General features: G+C 38.0%; 1 protein-coding gene across 2 annotated transcripts in view; it reads right to left on the minus strand.

Annotated features, from left to right (window-relative positions):
* The window catches only part of LOC141455771 (protein amalgam), a 553,007-nt gene that overhangs the window by 95,647 nt on the left and 435,446 nt on the right, over window positions 1–21,914 (minus strand). The window lies entirely within an intron of this gene.

The following is a 21,914-nucleotide window of genomic DNA, read 5'->3' on the forward strand; positions in this document are numbered from 1 at the left end:
GTTCGCTCATAGAGTGTAAATAATTACTGAAAAAACGCATGCTAGCTCCCTGAACCTCATCTTCTAAAATGACAAAAAACAAGTTGTCATTCAATGTGGAAAGGTAGTTATATTGTTATTAGGACTATAGAGTGAGAAAGAGATATATGGCCAATATTATGACGAACACGCTATTATATAATTATAGGAATTAGGAAACAATAACTGTTTCACGTCACGTGATTCTCTGCAAAAACAAAAAAGCGGAAACCATTAATTTCAATAATAATCTGAGAGACACTTATTTAACTTGCTACCTATCTGCAATTTAGACATCGACATTAAACATCGATTATCAGCATTGCGCGTTGAAACCGAGTGAACACTCACATGACTGTTGCTATATTCACAGTTAAGTCTGGCGTTTACCAAACAGAATTGGATAACACTACCTATTTTCATGAATAAAAAAGCGAGTGTAAAAAAGCAGTATTTGACATTTGTTACAGACAATTATGGGGGTAGCGTAAAAGAGTCATACTTCTCCCAACATTATCTGCATCAGATTATTATTTGGTGTGGAGTGTTTGGGTACTATTTTCTGGTATTACATTCCTACAAAAAGAAAGGAAATTAGAATATACTCAAGGCCGGCGAGATAAGGGGAGTTCGGTGGATTTACACTTTAGTCTTGGAATTCCAAACAGCAGCCCCGGCGAGCCAGCTCATTGGTCGCTCCGCATCCTCACTTCCTCTAATACCGACCATTACCTTCTTCCTCTCCTACACTCCCACTTCCTTTCTATTATTTCTGGTTTGTTCTCCGTCTACCCTAAATAAACAATTTTTATTCTGTTTTCTTTTTGCTTTCCCTTATATTGTAGTCCCATTGTAACCGAGAGTAATTACTTTAATGCTAGATTTGGAAAATGGGGGTTCCCCGGCTGAATCGGAAGCGAACACCCGCAAGTCTCTCTTTTCCCGCCCTAGGCAATTAAACCTCCCGGAAACTTGGACTTTGTTACTCTTACTACTTTTATACATCCGGTTTTTCGTGGCTAAGCTTTGCCCAGCACTTTTTTTGGGGGGGAGTAAACCCACCGCTGAAGTGTTTTTCCAGCAGTCTGTACACTCTTCTAAATTATCACTATGGAACATCTAACCGCAATCGAGAGATGGAAGAAAATGAGTTCAGTGGGAATGCGACATCCGCTCGAAACGGCCCTTTCATTATTAAGGTATTTATTTTTTAAACCGTCAAAAGGGTTTCATTTGGAATTGGACATGACGTATGCTACATTCTATGTGGGAATTTGAGCTTTTAAAGAAGCTTGTGACGTCACACTTCCTTCGTTCATGATGTAAACTAAGTAAACGTGATATTGATTTCAATTCCCTCTTGATACAATAGTTTCAAGAAGTTTCAATTGGGTATATTGCCTTAAGAGAAAGACATGGGCGTGTTCAACCCAAATTCTTTTGCAACACACACACACACACACAGTAACTCTCTACATGCATTTGTGAACGTGTAAGAGAGAGTCCGGTGCCAAAACGCGAGACGAAATGAAAATAAATGACGTAAGAGTTACGAATGTAAACCACTAATGGAATTTATCAAGTATACAGATTTTTTAATTTCCCACAGGAAGAGCTTTTATTGAGTTAGGCGCGGAAGTCAAACCCGTTGCAGGATCTGAGGCACATCACTAAGTAACTGAATGGGATATTATCAATTCTGCTGACATATATACACCGGAAGTGTAAAGTAGTATGCAAAGAAGTGTGCATTCCAACCAATGTTGCCTTACAATTCCTCTTACTGCAATTAGGTTAGCTTTCTCTCTCACTCCGAGTTAAAAAGAGTGTAGCAGTTTCCGCCGGATAAGCATGCTTTGAACTCATTTTGCGTCTCATTAAATTCTAACTTTTTTTTTTTTTTAAATGAAATAGTGATTCAAGTTTCAGCGGAAGTGGCACTTTATTGTATTTCTCGAAAAAGGTAACGAATTTCTTTTCGATATAACTAATTTGAATAGGCTGGAAAAGTCTTTTAGGGTAAATTAGGGCATTCTGGTGAGGTGCTACGTCCTTCTAAAGGGCTGTTGCGAATTTCCGCAACCCATTATATCTTAGTATCATATTAGAGAGCCATTACGTCACACTAAAATAAAATGTTAACCAATTTATTTATTTTTTCAATTTTGTCAAAAAACGTTTTTTACTTTTATCATGTGATTCTATCAATAACATTTCATCCAGGGAAATGGTTTATAGGAATCAAAACTGAAATATTAAATAATGAAAACAGTTTTCAGCTCTTTGATTTCAGCTCATTGAGTTTCCTTTTGTCCCCCAAAACTCGTCGCATTTTTCCCTTTTGCATCTTTTCTCTCCTCTGATTGTGCTTGCTTATAAGGAGTAAATGAAATAACCTGTCTCTTCCTCTTTCTTTCAATAGGTAGGTTGTCCAGTGTCTGTTCTTAACGGTTCCATTGACCACTTGCTTTATCCCCGGCTTCTGGAGTAAACCTCGTTCCTTTCAAATAGATTCTGTTCTGCTGTACTGCCTGACGAAGTAAGAACAGATCTGCAGGCTTGGTTTCATCACCAGCCCAGGCTAAATTCCTACAGGAGTAAAAAAAATACCTCATTCTTCCCTGCAGAGTGGAGGATGCTTCGAGTTTCCCTTTTGCTGTATCAACTACGTGCAGTAGTCGAGGGTGTGGTAGTTTTTGTTATCTTGCTGACCTACTCGATTGATGATGCTACGTGGTAGTTTTTTAAAAAAAGAGAGATACAGAGGAAAATACAACCAAAGATAGAAATAAGATAAAAAGAAAAATTAAGGAGAAGGAGAAGTGAAAAGCATAGAAAGTAGGAAAGTATAAAACCGGAAGAGGAAAGGGCCGTGAGGAAGTGGAGAGGCGGAACCGAGGGTGCTGCCAGCAAAGTGAAGGCACAGCGTAGCTTGGTTAGGTTTTCAAGAGCTGTTAAGTGGAATTAACCGCTCGGATGACCTCTCCAGGGCCAAGACGAAATCAGCAGCTGCACAGCTGAGACTGCGACCTCTCGCACTCACACCAGCTCACCTCCCTCTCACTTCATTCTCTTATATATGAATGCATTTAGTACCTTTTATTAGCTACGATTAAAACTTATTTCTTGTTATAAAACTGTAGCGCTGTGAAATTTTAAGTGACTAAATTAATAATAAAGGGAGAGAATAATTTTTCTCTTAATACTTCCTTTTACTCAAAGGTTAAAGGAGTTCTTGCCATCATGTAGGTTTGAGTTTTCACACGAATGCACTTTAGGAGGCCCCTGAGGCGAAAAGTGGCATCACAAGTTGGCTTACGTGCATCTGTGGTCAGCAGAATGGAAAGTGACGAGAGTTTGATAACGATTAAGTGCCAGCCAGAATCATTAATCTGCTGCGGATTCCGGAAGTGTTGCATATAACACTGTCCTCCACCAGACTGGATCTTTTAGAGGCTCCTAGGATGAGAAATAAAGTCCTCGAATCCTGGGAATCCTTAAGGCGATAATCCCACACTTTTAGTAACACCAAACTTTGGATTTGGTATGACGCTAAGGAAACTATATTTAAATGCAATAAGGTCTAACGCATGTTTCAGATTTTCCTGTACCAGCAACGACAGAAACATTTTATTCACTTCATATTTGTTTTTTGACGAGATTATCTTTGGCGTTATTCACAAATCTATTTTATCTTTATTCTGTATTTATTTACTTTTCTTTTGTGAAATTGTTAAACAAAGGAAATAAATTTCCAGGCTTTCAAAGCGACAAAAACTCGCCTCAAGGCGCAGCACTACAAGTGACAGCCCGCCCCTTCGGAACGTCTCCCCACTCGGCAAATGTCACACTGGCCTTGTGTTTTTGTGTATGTGTATATTTTACACTTCACTCTATCTAGCCCAGAGTAAATAGAAAATGGAAATAGTAATGAAATTTGACATCCAAACACCACAAGAATGTTCTCCGTGAGTCTTTTTACTCACGCAACGGTTTCATGTTTGTAGGTCTGTATATTCGTCTTCGTACAACCTGGAAAGGAAATACATTTGTCTCTATATTAGATCTCTCTGCCTACTCCGAACACAGTTCCACTCCTAGAGTGGTTTGAGAGGGTGTGCGCGTCACACAAGAAGAAAGATAGTGTACGTTACTGAAGAGGTTTTACTGAGGAAGTCTCAGAATAGAGTGCGACAATGCATTTAGGTAAATGGCTTCGTTCAATACAGAATGGTTAGGTTTGGTTATACTGGAGTATGAAAGAACCACAATAGAGATATGCAGTATGTGTTAGTGGATGAATCTGTGCCGTTGGATTTAGATGTTATATCTAAATAATTTCAGAGTTGAAAAGATCCTGTATGTTGTGCAGGTGATAACTAATGACTGTCAAGGAACTCTGTGAGCCAAGAAATACGCGGATTTAGGCCAAGTTCACCTTCAGTTAGTTCTAGACAAGTGTTGATGATTTCTCTTCTTTCCCTTCTTCATCATCTTTGCATTCAAAAATGGATCTTGGCTACTGTCCCCCCCCCTCTTGAACTAATAACTCTGTAAATCTTATCCAGATTTTGATAAAATTTGGCAGGATGTAGGGGTTACATTCTATGTAACATTAAAGTGCTGTCCTGTTGTTACACCTACTAACGGGAAGTATTACAATCATTTCAAATTATCGGCGCGTGGACTGCTTTTAAATGGCTGAAATTACGAGCTGAAGTATGATTGAAATGTTGGGTACTTGCTGATTTGTATACCTTTTGTCGTTTATTGAACCGTTACTGAAAGAAGTAGAGCCTTCAGTCTAAAGCTCTATTCAGCTGTTTAACGCGCGGGAAAAAGAAAATTGAGCCTTTTTGTTTGTTTTTTTCGATTTTTGTTATTGACGTAAATTGGTCTATTTATTCGACTCTCTTCAGCCAGCTGTTCGCTGTTTACAATAAAGTTTGTATTGTAAAAAGTCCATTTGGTATTCCAAGTTGGATGTAAATTGTAATAACTGAGGTAAGGGAAACTCGAATGGTCGGTCGCACCAAATAAGCTGTTTACGTATTTAACGGCTAAAAAGTTTATATTTTAATTAATTTATTAATAATCAATTCAGCCGTGGTAAATAAAATTAGAGATAAACCAAAATATTAAAATAGAATTTTGTTATTAAATATTAAGGAGTGAAACAGAGAGACGAAAATCGGTTGCAACAGAAATCAGGTGGAAAATTTGGAATTAAATTTAACTTTGTTTAAGAGAAGAGTAAATGGGCTTCAGAGGTAGAAGGAGTGCGGGGTGGATTGTGAAGTTAATGTAAACAACTGTAATGGGATGAATTATATCTGGGATGGGGCGCTGGCAATTAGAGTGGCCTGATACGTGCGCACTCAATGCCCCAATTAAATGGACATCATAATTTAGCTGGCGGGGGTCTGCAAGTTTACTGTTGGCCTCGCAACAGATAAAAGGGCCGCGGCTACACTGAATATAAAACCAACAGAAATCAGCTTAAATAGCTGACAACAATCCACTTATCTCTGTCAATGTACACTCGTACACATACACTCTCTTAGAATGTTTATAGTAGAATGTTTCAGCCCTGCAAAGAATAGATTTCCTTTTTTACTTGGCCAACGTTTCAAATGGATATTCTATCATCTTCAGAAGTAGAAATATGAATTCATAATTATATCATTATTTACTGAAAATACAAAATTTAAGGTACACATCTTGATTATATGACTTTGTACTGGTATCTATTGTATATAACTTCAAATACTCATTTTATATCTTGTGTAAGTATATAACTTGGTATCCATTGTATCCTTATACATTGTCGGACAGTTCTAATTTACATGTATGTGATTTTGTACAGGTACTAAGCAGACATATGAAATTATATATACGAACAAGATATATGAATTTGTATACTCATTGTACATACTGTAGGTCCATTTAAAGTAACTATGTTCCTCTACTTTTATAGAGGGAAATGACTGAGAAGGCGATCGAGAAAAGATAAACCTCTCTGGATGAAATGACCGGAGAAATAGTTTTCGAGGAAACACTTGTTTACTTAGAGAACGTCTTTGGATGAAGGTTATAATTATTAAGTGAGGACGGCTAGTCATGGTCTTGCAGAATATGCACAAACTACTACTGCAGTTGCTTCATGTATCTCTAATATTTGTATTCTTTGCTATGATTGCATCTGGAAAAGTGTGTCAAGTAGAATCTTGCAGATTTCAGAAAGATCGTGTCTAGAGGGTACCCCCTTCACCGCTTCTCTTTTTGTTGCTATCTTAGATTTTTATTTAAATATAAAACATTATGATTTAAATTATAATTATCTTAATAGAACGTTATAGATTAGTGTTAACTGGACGTAATGCATGCAAACTGTACTGGTGGAACAAGCTGCTATTAAAGGATAAAAAAAGACACGTATATGGACGTAAACAACTTTGGGAAACCAAGTTTTCATTTTGCGGGTACGTCAAAATGTTTATCTGTGTAACTATTCAAAATGGAAAATGTGCACGAATTAATGTAAATATAATTAGTAGTGACAGATAGGGGTGGTGGTGGGAGGGAGGTTGCACTTGATGTCGCTGATCGGGAAATTGATCACTTCATGTTCCAGAGCGGCCCAATTCAGTTTGGTCTATTAGTGGGAAGAAAAAGGGAGATTTTCCTTGAAGAAATAATTCCTCAGTGGTGTCCTGCTTTTCAAATCCTTTTTACTTCAGGGTCCGGTCAAAGAAGTGGGACTACCAAGGGAGTGCTGGCACGCGTTCACATAGTCTGTCCGAACCGACATCACCTCAGCGGCTTTTTCTTTTTTTTTTTTTAATCCCTAAGTTGACATTGATTAATTTCTGGTAATTTTCCCTCAATGAGATTATGATACTGAGAGCGATGTTGGCAGGACAAAGAGAGCGCTGACAGGTCTGAACTTGTCCAGCCAACAGAACTCACTGCACTCAACCACGCATGCGCACTCTCACGATTAACATTCGTCTTTCAGACATCGAGTAATTACTCAAACAGATCAATCTCTACTTTAAATTCTCACACTTTTCTACTTCTACCCATCTCAAGATTCTAACATTTATTGAAGAATTTATTATTACAACGGCAAAACTGCTGTCGGGTTCAGGTTCTTACTGAACCTGCTCCGGACTTCAAAACCTCACTAGCATTATAGACTGGCTGAAAATGTGTATTGTGGGGGCGTGACAATGAGAGTAGCCCATCCAATCCCCTCTCAGGATTACCTTACCAAAATTATTAAAATGCTTCTTTGCAGTAAAGTCATCGACACATCTTGTCGAGGGATTTCCAACCCAAAATTGAAGTTCAATTTCTCAACTGGAGCCCACATGGAGGAGCTTCAGGAGAGGTGTGGTTATGCCAAATCACTAACTCCCCTGGGAGTTCTCCAGGAAGCTAATGACAAGAAGGGTTATAACGACAACACTACATTGTATACTATAACACTACTACCTTCTTAATTTGGGATGCCCTTAGAATTGAAGTTATTGGAAATTCAATCCAGGTCGTTTCCCTAGATTAAGCAAAAGATCTGCAGAAAGGGTTAGTTTCCGGAATAATACTGTGCTCAATACAAGCCATCTTAGAAATTATTTATTTATGAAATGAGCATCAGCGATATTCAGCGAAGAAATTCCGCCCTCCAGTAACCATTGAATAAGATGGAATGAATAAAAACAAAGAAAATACAAATGCAAAGAAATAGCTCTCCATTCCTCAAGTCAATTTATCGAAGTAACTTTTAACAGGACAAGAGAAATAAAATAAAGAAATACTAAAAAAGGGCGCTAACGTTATCCTCGGAGCACATTTGTACACCCTTCCTCGGAGTATCTCTCAATAATAAAAGATAAGGAGTGAACGGGAAATTTTTCTCCTTCCAATTTTTATAAATATATTTTTTTATTTTCTCTTATGTATTCTAAAAAATGTATTGTTCTTATTTCTGTATTATTATTTTGCACCAAGACTGTCCCTAGGGAAATTTCGTCCACACTCCGGCGCCAAGTATTATTAATCTAGGGTGGGTATTGTCAAACTATTTACTAAGTTTTTACTATTTACTAAATTCTACAAAATAGAGTAACTCTGCTTTAATAACAACCAGTTATATTGCTCTTTTTAATTACAGAAAGTTACATTAATTGCCATCGCCGCAACTATTATAGTTTTATCTGGTTGGTCGTATTTCGTCAGGAAGAGTTTGTTTGGCCAAAGGTTCGAGTAAAAGCCTATCCAAAGAATTCTGTTGCATCATTGTTAGACAAGGTTTCGGTTACCATTGGAGCGCTTCCTCAGCATCTTCCTCGTAACATCAGATTTTCAATTGTCCAAGGGAAATAAGAAGAGAACTGAAATGATACCTCGGCTGCGAAGGTGTCAATGAAATATTCTGTATGACGGTTACAATATTTAATTTGAGCGCGTATAACCCAAAAAACATCAAAAAAATGAAGGGGTGCCGCTGAATATCCTCTATTATCAAAACAAAATCAATTTTCAAATTTTAATAGCGATCAAGGCTGCCGTGAGATCACACTTCCTTAGTGCCGAGTTTTAGAATATAAACGTTTTCAAAAGAGGAAGTTAAACTAAATGGCCAATAGATTTCTTATCACCTTTTCACACTATCACCTCAGGTATTAATTACAAATACCAACTAACGACCAGTTAATAAACTTGAAACATTAGTTACAATACGAAAAGTCTTAAACAGTAATTTTAATGAGAGAAGTTAGCCTCACGTATAGGAGGCCTCCTCCCATTCAGAGTAAGAAAGTATTAAGTGTGTATGTATGTGTGTGTGTCCACAATAATTTTCAAAGGAAAAATCGCAGAAAGTTAAAAGAAGATTTTTTTTTGGTACTACCAACGTGACATCACAATAAGGGTTTTGCTCAAAACCAGTCCTCCGGAAGTAGCCCTTTACTGAACAGAAACGGCTGCAATGATTTCCTTTGAACTTAATAAGCTAATCGTATGTAAATTTTATTTTGAAAACATTCCCCCCTCCAAAAAAAAAAAAATATTATTAGAAGCTCTTGTAAAGTTATTAAACTTAAAAATAACTTAAACGTACGTAGTAGAATGTTTGTGAGTATAAACTGGTGGAAGAGTAGTGGGGGAAAGTCAGGTTAGTACGTATTCACACAAGTTCCGAGATTTAAGTAAATATTATTTCAAAAGTTGTGATAAGAGTACTTCCGGAATGTTAGTTCTTTTTAAAAATTTTCGCTGAAAATAAAAGAGGTAATAAATAATGAACCTATAATTCAATATTCCTATAATTTAATGAACAATGAAGAAATGTATAAATATAAACATTCAGAAACAATATCTACATCTAATCCCTAACTAACTTGATTAAGTACATTCTATTTGACCAAACTCTTACATCTGAGTTTGAAAACAATAAATATCGTATGATTTTTAATTTAATAAACTAGAAGATTTACAGTTCATTTTCCTTTTATCTTTTGTAAACAATTTAATATTGAAATAATAATTTTAATTAAATTCAAACGTATTTTAACATTAGTTGAAAGAGGTACTAGCAATTTTACAATTTTATTATTTATTAGAAATTTGACTTTAATACGAGAGGGGGTCGTTTGAAAAGTCCGTGCAAAAATAAAAACTACTTAATTTTTTGGGGTAAACCTTTTTTATTTTTCAACATAGTCTCCTTTTAGGCTTATACACTTCGTCCAACGCTGCTCTAGTTTGTTGATCCCTTCCGAATAATAGGATTTGTCCAAGTCTGAAAAATAGCCATTCGTTTCTACAATCACCTCCTCGTTTGAATACAATCTTTTTCCCGCCAGCCATTTCTTCATATTGGGGAACAAATAGTAGTCCGAGGGAGCCAAGTCTGGAGAATAGGGGGGATGTGAAACGAGTTGGAACCCTATTACCATTAATTTTGCGACCACAACTGCTGAGGTGTGAGCTGGTGCGTTGTCGTGATGGAAAAGGACTTTTTTGTGGGCCAATCGTGGGCGTTTTTCTTGCAGCTCGGTTTTCAAACGGTCCAATAACGATGAATAATATGCACCTGTAATAGTTTTACCCTTTTCCAGATAGTCGATGAGGATTATTCCTTGCGAATCCCAAAAGACAGTCGCCATAATCTTTCCGGCCGAAGGAACGGTCTTCGCCTTTTTTGGCGCAGATTCCCCCTTGGTAACCCATTGTTTAGATTGTTCTTTGGTCTCAAGAGTGTAGTGATGTATCCATGTTTCATACACAGTGACGAAACGACGCTTAAAGTCCTGCGGATTCTTCTGAAACAGCTGCAAACCGTCCTTGCAACACTTCACACGATTTCGTTTTTGGTCAAGCGTGAGCAATCGCGGCACCCATCTTGCGGATAGCTTTGTCATGTCCAAATGTTGATGCAAAATATTATGTACTCGTTCATTCGAGATGCCCACAGCACTAGCAATCTCACGCACCTTCACTCTTCTGACATCCATCACCATATTATGGATTTTATCAATGATTTCTGGAGTAGTAACCTCAACAGGGCGTCCAGAACGTTCAGCGTCACTTGTGCCCATATGGCCACTCTGAAAATTTTGAAACCACTTATAAACTGTTCTAATCGAAGGTGCAGAGTCACCATAATGTTTATCAAGCTTCTCTTTAGTCTCCTGAGGCGTTTTGCCTTTCATAAAGTAGTGTTTAATCAACACACGAAATTCTTTTTCGTCCATTTTTTGAAAATCACTCGACTTCCTCGATTCAAACGAATGCCAAACACAAAGAAATATACCGATCTGGCTGAAACTTGGTGTGTGTTCTTCCAAGAGATGCTACTAACTAAACATAACCTCGATACGCGCCAGTGGTGCTGTCTCTCTGACTTTGCACGGACTTTTCAAACGACCCTCGTACATACAAATTTTGTAAGTTAATGTTTTGCAATTATTAGTTTAATATCGTTTAATTCAGTGATTAACCGAATTGGGAGGTTATTTGTAGTTGATTGTAAACAGCTGCAACATTATCTTGGCATGCAGTTTGCCCATATTTATTCTCATATGCCCATATAATAAGTCTATTACTTTCATGGTGACGATTATATTATGTATTGATCGTGTCAAATATTGTTAAGGAAATAAAACATTATTTCCTTATTTCGGCAAATCTTGGTTGTTGGTACAACTGCCAACTGTGTGTGTGTGTGTGTGTGTGTGTGTGTGTGTGTGTGTGTGTGTGTGGAGGGAGAAGCTTTTGCGCGGTTTTGTGTATTATTCTGTGCTGATTGTTCGCCTTTTAGGTTAAGTTAAATATTTCGGTGTTCACTTTGTCCTATGATTATAATATGTTATATATCTTGTTTACAGTGTTGCTTGTTCGTTTATGCTTTTATCACTTTTATTCTTCCCCTTAACCCTAACAAATATTGAGCATCATTAAATTAAAATGAGGGTATTCATTTAATTAAGGCTCCATTATAAATATTCCATTAGCCTGTACTAATTTTCAGACGTATTGCACACCACATCTGCTTTCGGATTGGTTTTCTTTTCCAATTCATAATTATTTGTTATATTATTTGTTAATACAATCTTGTATTAAATTAATTTCGTGTAATATTAATGTGAATTATTTTAAAGAAATTCCATAACAATGTACAAGTTGAAATTATTGTTAAATTTACAAGTTGAAAACATGGAATTTGCCATTAATATTAAGCATGAAATTATAAATTCTGATATAGTTCTCTCAGTAAACAGCATTAAATATTACAATTTCCAACAAGAAAATTGTAATTATTTATGCATAAATTAATGTTTATTCAGTGAAGAATGAATGAATTATCATTGTTGTCCATGAGTTTGTTCCAAAATCTGGCTTTAAAGATTTTCACATGGGAAAAGTCAAGAATAAACACATAAACGGCTTTCGTTTTTCTAATCCTCGTTTACATGATTCTTACTCATACATTTCAATCAAATGTCGAATTTCAGACATAATTTTCCCTGTTATTGTACAGTTTCTAAAGCCGAACATGATGCATTGGAGGCAAGTAGAGACTAGTAAACATGCCCTATAATTCACCTTAAAATAGTTCTTTCAGTAACTAGATGGGCATTAAATAAGCCAATTTGGAGTACCGGAAGTGACACTGTACTGAATATCTTTTCCAAATGGTAGCGATTTTTACTAAAATAGTGGCAACAATTTCCTTTCAAAATTCTACACACGTACCAATTATTTACTGTGTGCATTACTTTTATAAAGAAAATTTTCTCAAGTTTGAAAAATCAAATCAATACTTAAAGTAGCAAGAATATCAGTCAACCGTTGGTGGTAAAAGAGAAAATGTATAAAATTAACTTTAGATAACTTTTAAATCTTCATTGACGAAAAGGTATCATTTTAATTTGTTGAAAGTGATTCTTTCCAATTTCAAACGAATTCAATTAGGCAAATTGAGGTAAGAGAACCTCCTGAGAGATTCAGCCCCTTTGGTCCTCACCTCGAACCGCGCACACGTAGCGGTGGAAACTAAATACATTAAAATTTTGCAAAAATTTAATTTGAATTTTAATTAATATTGTGTCGTTTAGTCATAACACTGTCTGACTGCTCCCAAGGGTGGGGCCAAGTAATTGGATGCGAAAAATTGTGTGTTCTTGCTAGCGCGCGTGTGTAGACCGTGTACATTAAATACTAGGGAGATATGGTTAAGATCGTCCGGATACGTAGCGCGGTTCGTTCGTAGTTACAGCGAGCGGGTATCAAGATCAGATATGCACGAGTGGGCTCGCGACCTCCAACTACCACGTCCCACACATTCCGACAGTTATAATAAATCTGAAGATATCAGTGACACGAACGGTGAGAGATTTAGACAAGGAGTGTGATTGTCCGGGGTTGCTAACAGTCTGAGGCAAGGATGAACATTGTTCTCGCTGGCTCACTCACACACAGCTCAACTATGTACAGGGCTCTGAGTCGCAGCATCCTCTGGCAGCTCGGACAGATTGCCGTGCCGCAAAGCGCAAATAGAGTTTTGATAACACTGTGTTCCTCTACCCACTACCCACTACCCTCTACCCTCTACCCACTACCCTCTACCCACTAATTAATTCTGCAATATCATTACCATTCCAAAGATGAAATCATTCTTTAACGGCACAATTACCTATTCGGCCCATTTGGAGTTTTACCGGAAATTCACGTTTTATAAAGATTATTCCGGTGAAGCTCTGTGAGTTCAGAGAATAATGAGCTAGCAAAGCTCGAGCTGAATGTTCCCTATTGGCTCAGCCGTTGCCAAGGTTTTGGCCAAAGTCCACCGTCCGCAAGTGAGATTTCTCAATCTTTTGGCTTTTTTCCAAAAAGAAAGATAAATCCTATTTACTCACGAAATGCTATTTTGAAACTTTTCCTCCGGAAAATGGTTTTCTATTGTTGGGAACCTCTTATTTGAGCTTCCAACTGAACGCTCTTTCATTCAGTTTCCATTTTCTAAATTGCGGAACATCGTTGATCTCTAGAATAGTTTTCTAAAATGTTGAGCACATCATGCGAGAGCTTAGACTAGACATTTTCCTTCAGCAATTATGATTGACAAAAGTGAAGATAAAACATTTATGCACATGAATAATCCTAGAAGAAAGGTAATAAAGGTGGGAAGGGCATATCTTGGAGTGGGGGGCAGACGGCCTGGATGCATAATCCAGGAGTAACGGGTCGCCCAGTTTGGGGCCACAATAAGCTCCCAGGCTGTGCCTATCCAATTCGTATCGGCTGGAATAAGTTCATAGATATCTCATTTGCAGTAACCATTTCGGTTTATCTACCTTTACCTGTTACTGCTGTTTCTTTACTAGATCCGGCGCACCCTTAGGGCACAAACAATATTACACTAAGCCTGTATTGGACCGCGTCTGCAGAACTATCTCCATGCTAATATCCACCAGCACTCCTATTTCTTCTATTTCTTATTCCACCATTATTGTTGGCAATTTGATTGGATGAACACGGGAAGGTGATTTCTTCATTTCGATCACATACACACACTTGAATAGAAGCCAGTCGACTCTCTCTTACCCCAACTGAAGGGCTAATTCATTCAAACTAATATACTGATGTTGTTAGGTTGTTCTTAATTCAGACTACTTTTTTTTAGCTGACTATCTTTTAGTCAATATTCTTTAAGTATAAACCACAAGAAGGTGATCGCAAAAACTCCGCTAAGGGAAAATAGTCACAAAACAAGATTCTGTTCTCAATTCTAGAGCTTCAAAGTGTATTTTCGGTGAATTTTGCTGTTGCTTTTGCTTACCAAAACCAGGAAGTAATAAACATCTTTAATTGAGTAAAGGGGACGCGGAAAACCAAAAATTCTTTGTTTAGAATCAGTACATCCGGTAAGGAATTTTTATTTTTCATTCCCAAAAATTACAACCATTAAAAGTAATAAATGGTAATAAAATTAGAGATAAGCAGTTTTAAACAGAAGACATAAACACACACACACACATATATATATATATGTCATATATATATATATATATATATGACATAATATATTGGAGCACGCTGTCAGAATTTATACTTGGCGAGTATGATCACAATGTAGAAGGGTTAGCTGTGCTGACGGTTTGCATACTAATGTGCGGCCTGACAACAGATAATACCACTGTTAAAATAATTCAGGGTCCGGAGCGAGGGAGCTGGCACTAAAGGAAGTGGCCAGACTTGAAGGAAAATTGGACTCGCGAAGGTGCTTCCTTCGCAGGTTACATTATTAAATACTAGATATCGAATTCAGCTCGTACAGCAAATTTATTGTATTTTCGATTTTAACAACCTGTTTATACTGCTATTCCATCTTTAATTTAAATTAACCTGCAGACTATTATAGTCTGTAGTGTGGATTCAATAGTCCAGTAAACAATGAGGCAGTATGGGTAAGCATTCTAGGCAGACTTATAGCGGATGTACTGCCAATGTTGCGATGTTTCCTTTGATCGAGGACAAAACAGACGTTCCATTTTGATTTGGAACTTTTTCTCAGAGGAGCCCGTTTATTGTAGTGATGTTATAAGACGAGGTATGCTTTTAGTCAAAATTCTATGTTTCCATGTTAACCTAATTTCGTGAATGGCGGTACGAGAGAGTCCATTCCAGACTATTCTTCCTTTTATGCAGTTTTTTATTTATTTATTTGCAACTTTACAAAATATACATCTAGCAATAGTGTATTACAGAGCTGGCTCAGTGCCACAACCAGGATGACAGGATGAGAGTAACCAGCCAGCGCTGGAACTCTCTAGGAACTTATTGGGGTTTAGGAGGCAATGAGGTCACGTGGCCAACGCCGTTTTAAGCAACGTGGAGGATTGTGCAGGATGGGACGATGTGGATAGTGATTGAGCCAGAGGATTTGGGTGATCATAGAGAGTTTGCTGTGGAAATTTAGGAATCGGGTGGTGGATTAATTCATTTACATACGGAATATTGAGATCATGATGGAGGGTGCGGTTGGAGACACATAGAATGGTGCGTTAACGATTCGGCGGAGGACTTTAGACTGGAAAGATTGGATAGGTTGGATATTGGATGGTTTGGCGGAGCCCCTTCAATTCTGCTCCATATGTCCATATTGGTCGTAATAGTGTTTTGTAAAGTGTAAGTTTGTTTTGTACGTTCATGGAGGATTTCGGTCCAAGGAGTCTCCCTTAGTAGTCCGTAACGACTGTTCAGTTCTTGTCTTTTAAGTCTTGTGTGAGGGTTCCAGGTTAGACGGCTGTCAAGGTAGAGCCCTAGATAACGAACCTGTGTGGAAGTCGGTAGGTCAGTATTGTTGTTAATAGTTAGTGGAGGGCAGGTCTGTCTTCGTAATGTAAATGTCACCTGTATACATTTGGTAGTGTTAAGTTTTAGTGTTAAGTTGTTCTCTCTTATGGTATTGCCAGAGTGTCAGACTTCATAAATTGTGTTATTACAGGAAATATCATCCGCTTTTTGTCGCGTCCATAAACGGAAACAGTGGTTTTACCTAGAGGAACACTGAAGCTCAAAAATGTGTGTTTTTTTAATTTCAAAACTCAGCGTTCATTGTGCGCTGAAGTGGGATTCCAGAAAATTGGGGCGGAGAGTCGCCTCAGATTGCCGGAAGATAACCAGAAAAACAGATTCATAAAGAGGCCCAAACTGAAAGCCAATTTATGATAATCGAAGATAATTAAACACATATCCGGTATAAACGGTAGGTTATTTAATCATGTTTCTATCATCTTCAGTCGCAAATTGATGATACAAAATGAAACAATTAGCTAATTGTTCATTAAAATCAAATGTTATTGGTATATCAGGCGTATAAATCTTATCGCTTGGAAATTAATTAATTAAAACCAATATGGCGGCTCTGGCACAGAATGTAAATCAACGTCGAGCTAGGGCTTATAAGGTGTGAAAAACCTCAGAAATGAAATCTTTTTTAAAAATGAATCTGTTTCTTTCTTTGTTCTTGTTTTTGCCTTTTTTTTTAAATTTTAATTTCTTATTTTTTTCTTCAAAGAAGAGAGGGGGGTGCGATAATGACTAAACGGAAATAGAGAGACTGTCAAAGGAAAATATTAAATGCGAAAGAGTGAATAATAAGGTTTTTAAAACCATTTCGCGCTGCTCTAGGGTTTCATCTTGCCCCTTTTCACCGACTGAGAAAACAGGCGGCAACATTAAAAACCCATTTGTTTGGGCAGCGTCAGAGTAGTTCTCTTTTTTTCTATTTGGAGCGGGGGGATGGTGGTGGTGGTGGAAATCCCGACCACTGTTGCTCCATTTCCCTTCCGGCTGCCCATTCTTAGAGATAATTAAGGAGGCCGAATCAAGGCAAAAACCAAAAAAAGGAAGGAAAATGGTGAAATATGAAACCTAGGCTCCAGTTCAGACTAAATACTAATGAGATTTATTCGGATAAACGTTCCTTAATCCATTAGGGAATAAAAAATAAAATCCACAAATACATTAGCGGCAACTAAATGGCGCCACTCCTTGTTAACAGGAACCAAAGTCAAAATTTCTTCGAAAGGTCAATGAGAATTTACTGAATAGATCCGCCAGGTTTTCTCCCAGCTAAACCATTTTCTTACTTTACTGTTGGCAACCATGCTTATTAGTCCGGCTTTTATTTACTTTGCCCTACAATTAGAAAAACCAGCCCATTTTAAAAATTAAGTTCTCGCCTGGAAAACACATGTCGGTTCCCTTGAAATACTTCCATGTTTTTCTTTCCAAGAATCGACCTTAGCATGACTATAACAAAAGGACTTTTGAATTAGCATTATGTACGGGAACACCCGGCCGCCTCGAAACCTATGATTTTCATGAGCAGAAGAAATCTTCGAAAGATTCCTTTCAAGTGCTTTCCTTTAAACTTGCACTTTAATTAAGAGCCTTCATGCTCACATCAGTGGGAAGGAAGTTCCTCATCGTAACTACCCTAAAGTGCAGTTTCCGGTAGCAATCCCTAACAGAAGTTGCAGTCCTTCAAATGAAGGTTAATATAGTTATGAATGTTTGAATGACATCAACTAGCCTAAACTCAGGTGACTCCGATGCCAAGAAAATCCGCACGATGGCAATACTTCCTTTGACGAAGTTTCAAATGATTCGGTGTATTTTAACTTCCGATTTCAAATAGTGGCCGTAAGTTAAATGTCAAGGGTGAAAGTTTCCTAATGAATGTTAAATTAGAGCTTGTCGTGATTTTAGTTACCACGATTTGCACAGGAGTCTGTTTTCAGAGAGGTATTCGATGGTACAGAGTAATAGGTCGTAGTTCAGAAATACGAAATACCCGGGTTTTCAATGATTTGCAAAGTTGGCATTTCTGTAGACGGCGAGTAGTCACATGGTATTGATATTTGATAAGGTTACCACTGGGACTGTAACCGTACGACCAGATAGTCAGGGCGCCTAAATGTCAATAAAAGGGCGCGTACTGTCCCTTAATTAGTCCCTTACGAGTGCAACTCTGCCTCCACACTTCTACTATTAATGTTTATATTACTGTCTGTCCGAATTACCAGCAGTCTCTCTTGCTTCTAGCTAGAGCAAGTGCTGCTATCGTGTAACCACGCTCAACTTAAGAATGTTGCTTTAGAGGGCTTTACTAAGTTCTTCTCTAACCTTCTGTGAGTCCTTTATCCGCCAACCTGATCCTCCCATGCCCGTTCGGTCTTATTTTCTTTCATCGGTCATCTACCTCAAAGTATCTCACAATCTTAAATAATCCCTAACACTATTCTCACTAGATGTCTGAATCTTGTCTATCTTTCTTGGATGTTTCACTTCACACATTTATCCTGTAGGTTACTATCTCTTCGTTCATAACTCTGTCTCGCATCGAGCACTCTGCTGACCTCCACCAAAAGTCCTTTTCTAGTCTCAGGAGCCAATCGAGTTCTCCATTGTTTTGAATATGAAACATTTTTCACCAATGTCCCAACAAAAATTATTAAATAAAACAATGATGTTTTTTAAAATGCATCAAAAAGTATTGAAAACTCTATTCCCGATGCAGATGATTTCTTTAACATGGAAAAATTAGAAGTACCTGAGAAGTAGATTACAGTTGGAAAGGCAGAAAGAAGGGGCAGAGACGGTAGACTCATTCAGAGTCTAGTCCTAGATATAATAATCGAAAACTTCTACTGGATTTACTTATTTCAGTCTAACCTCCCGATTTAGAGCTAAAATGGATAATATTCTTAAAGAAGTACGCTCACAAAACAATTGAATAATATTCAGGAAAAAAAGCCTAAAAGAAATATAGCTTTTTAAAAAATTCGAGTCCAAAAAATAAATGAACGTTGCTGAGATATTGTTTCGAGGCGGAATAGAACAAAAAGAGAACGAAAGGGGCCTTTATTGAGCACATAGTTTTGGAGTTCAAGTGAAGTGCAAATATTTGGCCAGCTTCCCCTTCAACCCCTCACCGTCTCTCTTAGAAGGTACTCTTATTATTCTCAGGTTGATCTTTGCCTGGCTAGCGAGGATATAGGTCTTAGGTAAGACGAGGCGAACAGAAAAAGTTAGAAAGAATTGGCAGGAATGTTTGGTCAGGATGATGACTAGGGTACGAGGTCGAAAGAAGTTAAAGGAAGCAGTGTTTGAGGTCTGGCAGAAGAGAAGTTGTGAAGAGTAAATCTACTCTAGAAATGTGGAATTCCTTAATATCTGGTCACTGTAAACATGACCCGAACTACCTTCGTTCCAGCAGCGGTCCAGGAGACCTCTCCATAGTGAAACAAAAATAGAATTTAGATAATCCTTGCATCTCCTGTTTGTGTGACTGTGTGTGTGAAATGTGTGAGCAAAAGTTTGTGGATTGTTTCAATCAAAAAGTACCAAGGCTACCAAGTATTAGGGTAGCTGAAGTGTCTCCTAGCGAGAGAAGGAGAGCCGAAGAGACTGTTCTGAACATAGATGAATGTCTGACCAAGAGGCTCTAGGGGTATCCGGCACTTCTCTTGTCTTGGCGAGGGTTCGCCTGTTTGTTTTGCAAGAGCCGCACAGTTCTCTCACACAGAATTTTTCTCCTTTCAGTGTGCGTTGATCAAATCAAGAGAAAGAAACTTTGTACCCGTCTGTTCTTCTGCCCATCAAAACTTGTTGCCCCAGTAGCAGAAGTGTAAACATGACCTGAGGGAAAAAGAGGTCCAGAAGAGTCAACCCAAGTCTATCCAAACAGGACTACTGAGGAAAGAAATAAAATCAAATCGAGAGCAATCTGGGATTCTTTGGGATATTAAGGGAAGCAAAGAGGTTACCAAGAAGAAAAACACAAGATACTGATTGCGTTCTCACTGAAATTAAATTTGTTCTATTTTTAGTTGAATTGTTTTTATTGGCCCTGCTTAATTTTAATTAACAGCAAACAGCCACCCTACAAACAAGTTTCTCGTTTCATTTTCAAGAATCTAATGGCGTCACGAAGAGGCAGAAGAGACTTAAATTTAGTGTCAGGTTCTATTACGGGTTGCTTGCTGGCTAAATTTGGATCGACGGGGAAAAGGGCTACTTAGGACTACGTCGAATATCCATCACTCGGAAGATATATCATAAAAGCGGAGTGTTTCAGAACTCTCTTAGCAATGAGAAGTGGGTAAATTTTACCAAAGAGGTAATTTTACGAAGGTTGACCAGAAAGCTTATGTCTCTGGGCTATCCTGGCATTCCCATCTAGTCCTGTTCACTGAAGGAGAAGGTGCGAACTTTTCTATGCCGGAAGGTACATCCTGAGCCAAACCAATACTACACTCTGATTGCACTGCCTTTCACATCCTTCCCGACAAAACGTACTCTAGCTATCCTCCGCCATGCCCACTTCATGTTTGTTTATCCAAACTAAAGTGGCCATTGGAAAATGGCCACTGCCCAAATTGTAAATATTTACTAAGTTGCTAACCAGATGTAGACACAATATCACACAACCTCCCAGGAGAGCTCGACTATCAGCTTTCTTAACGCGCATTCTCTGCTTTGGAAAACAACCTGATCCAGGTTTATTTACTTTTCCTGCTTTTCTCTGTTCTCCTTTTTGTTTAAAGAGCAGAAGGTATGTTTCTTTATCTTTATTACCTTCTGTATATATTTTACGACCGTGCCTTTCTCTCTGCTTAGGAAAAACCTAACGTATATATGGTTATAGTGAAGAGAAGTCCTCGCAGAGCTCAAAAGACCTATTCGGTAAAAAGAGCATGAAGTTCGGTACCTGGATATAGTTGCCCCATAAGGTTTTTCACTTAGAACTGTACCCAACGATACTGTAAGCCCTGTATGGCCGTTTGTGGCTTAGTGGAAACTGGTGTACAGGATACATAACCAGTAAGCATGGTTGTAAAGAAATACAGAAAAAACTTTTAGTTTCAACAATCATTAAAAAAATGTACTCATTTCCACAGTGAGGATTCATTTAGACAAACTTCTAGATTACAGGAAACATGGAGCCCGTCCGGAAGTACTTCACTGAATAGTTGGTTTCATTGCAAACATTTTCCATAACTTATGGCGCACTTCCGGATCTAAAGCATTTTCAGGAAAATTCCTTTTTAGATTCCAGATTTAGTGTTACTTGGCAAAGTTGGCTTTGAGCAAACACTGTGAAGCCAGGATGGATTACTGTTTCGGAAACTCTAGATTTGAATGAAGAGTATTCGAACATTAAAAAGCGAGAGAAGTCGGTAGCAGTTCTAGAGGCAATTTACCATCCATTTCGTAAATATCAGATTAAAAGAGGGAAAAAGTAAAAACCCATCACAGGGAAATAAATTTAAAGGAAAACGGTCGTTAGTTGAGGCCCTTGCTGAGGTGGTTTAACTGGAACTCTTGGGAGAGAAATGATATTATTGCGGAAGGGGGGAGAGGCGGAGAAGTGAAACAGTTTGGGGTTAAAAGAATTTTTAATGGGAATCGGCTTTAGATCATTTGTTACATTCTGGAACGGGATTGGCCAGCCGTCCAGTCGGAGATACCGCGCCTAATTTACAGGCAGATTCAATGCAAGTTAGGCAACCTTGAATCTGTGTTCTTGTAATATCTACCAATACTACAAATTAGTAGTAACAAATTTTTATTTTCTCTCATTCCCCATGAGGATGTGGTGCCGCGGTTGGGCTGATATCCGATTTTGACTTTCACCGGCGACATCCGTTTACCCGGTTCCTTTGTTTGCGAAAATTAAAATCCCGAGAGTTAGGAACTTTGGATTGCTGCAGCCAATAGATGCTATTTTGGGCTTAGCAAACACCTCCGGTCTAATCTGATCTCAAGAAAGACGAAGGTGGGACTTTATAAAACACTGATACGGCCAGTTCTCGCCT

This window comes from Rhodnius prolixus, unplaced genomic scaffold, assembly GCF_049639745.1.
Source record: "Rhodnius prolixus isolate KJV_2025 unplaced genomic scaffold, Rpr scaffold_4, whole genome shotgun sequence".
In the NCBI taxonomy this organism is placed as follows: Eukaryota; Metazoa; Arthropoda; class Insecta; order Hemiptera; family Reduviidae; genus Rhodnius; species Rhodnius prolixus.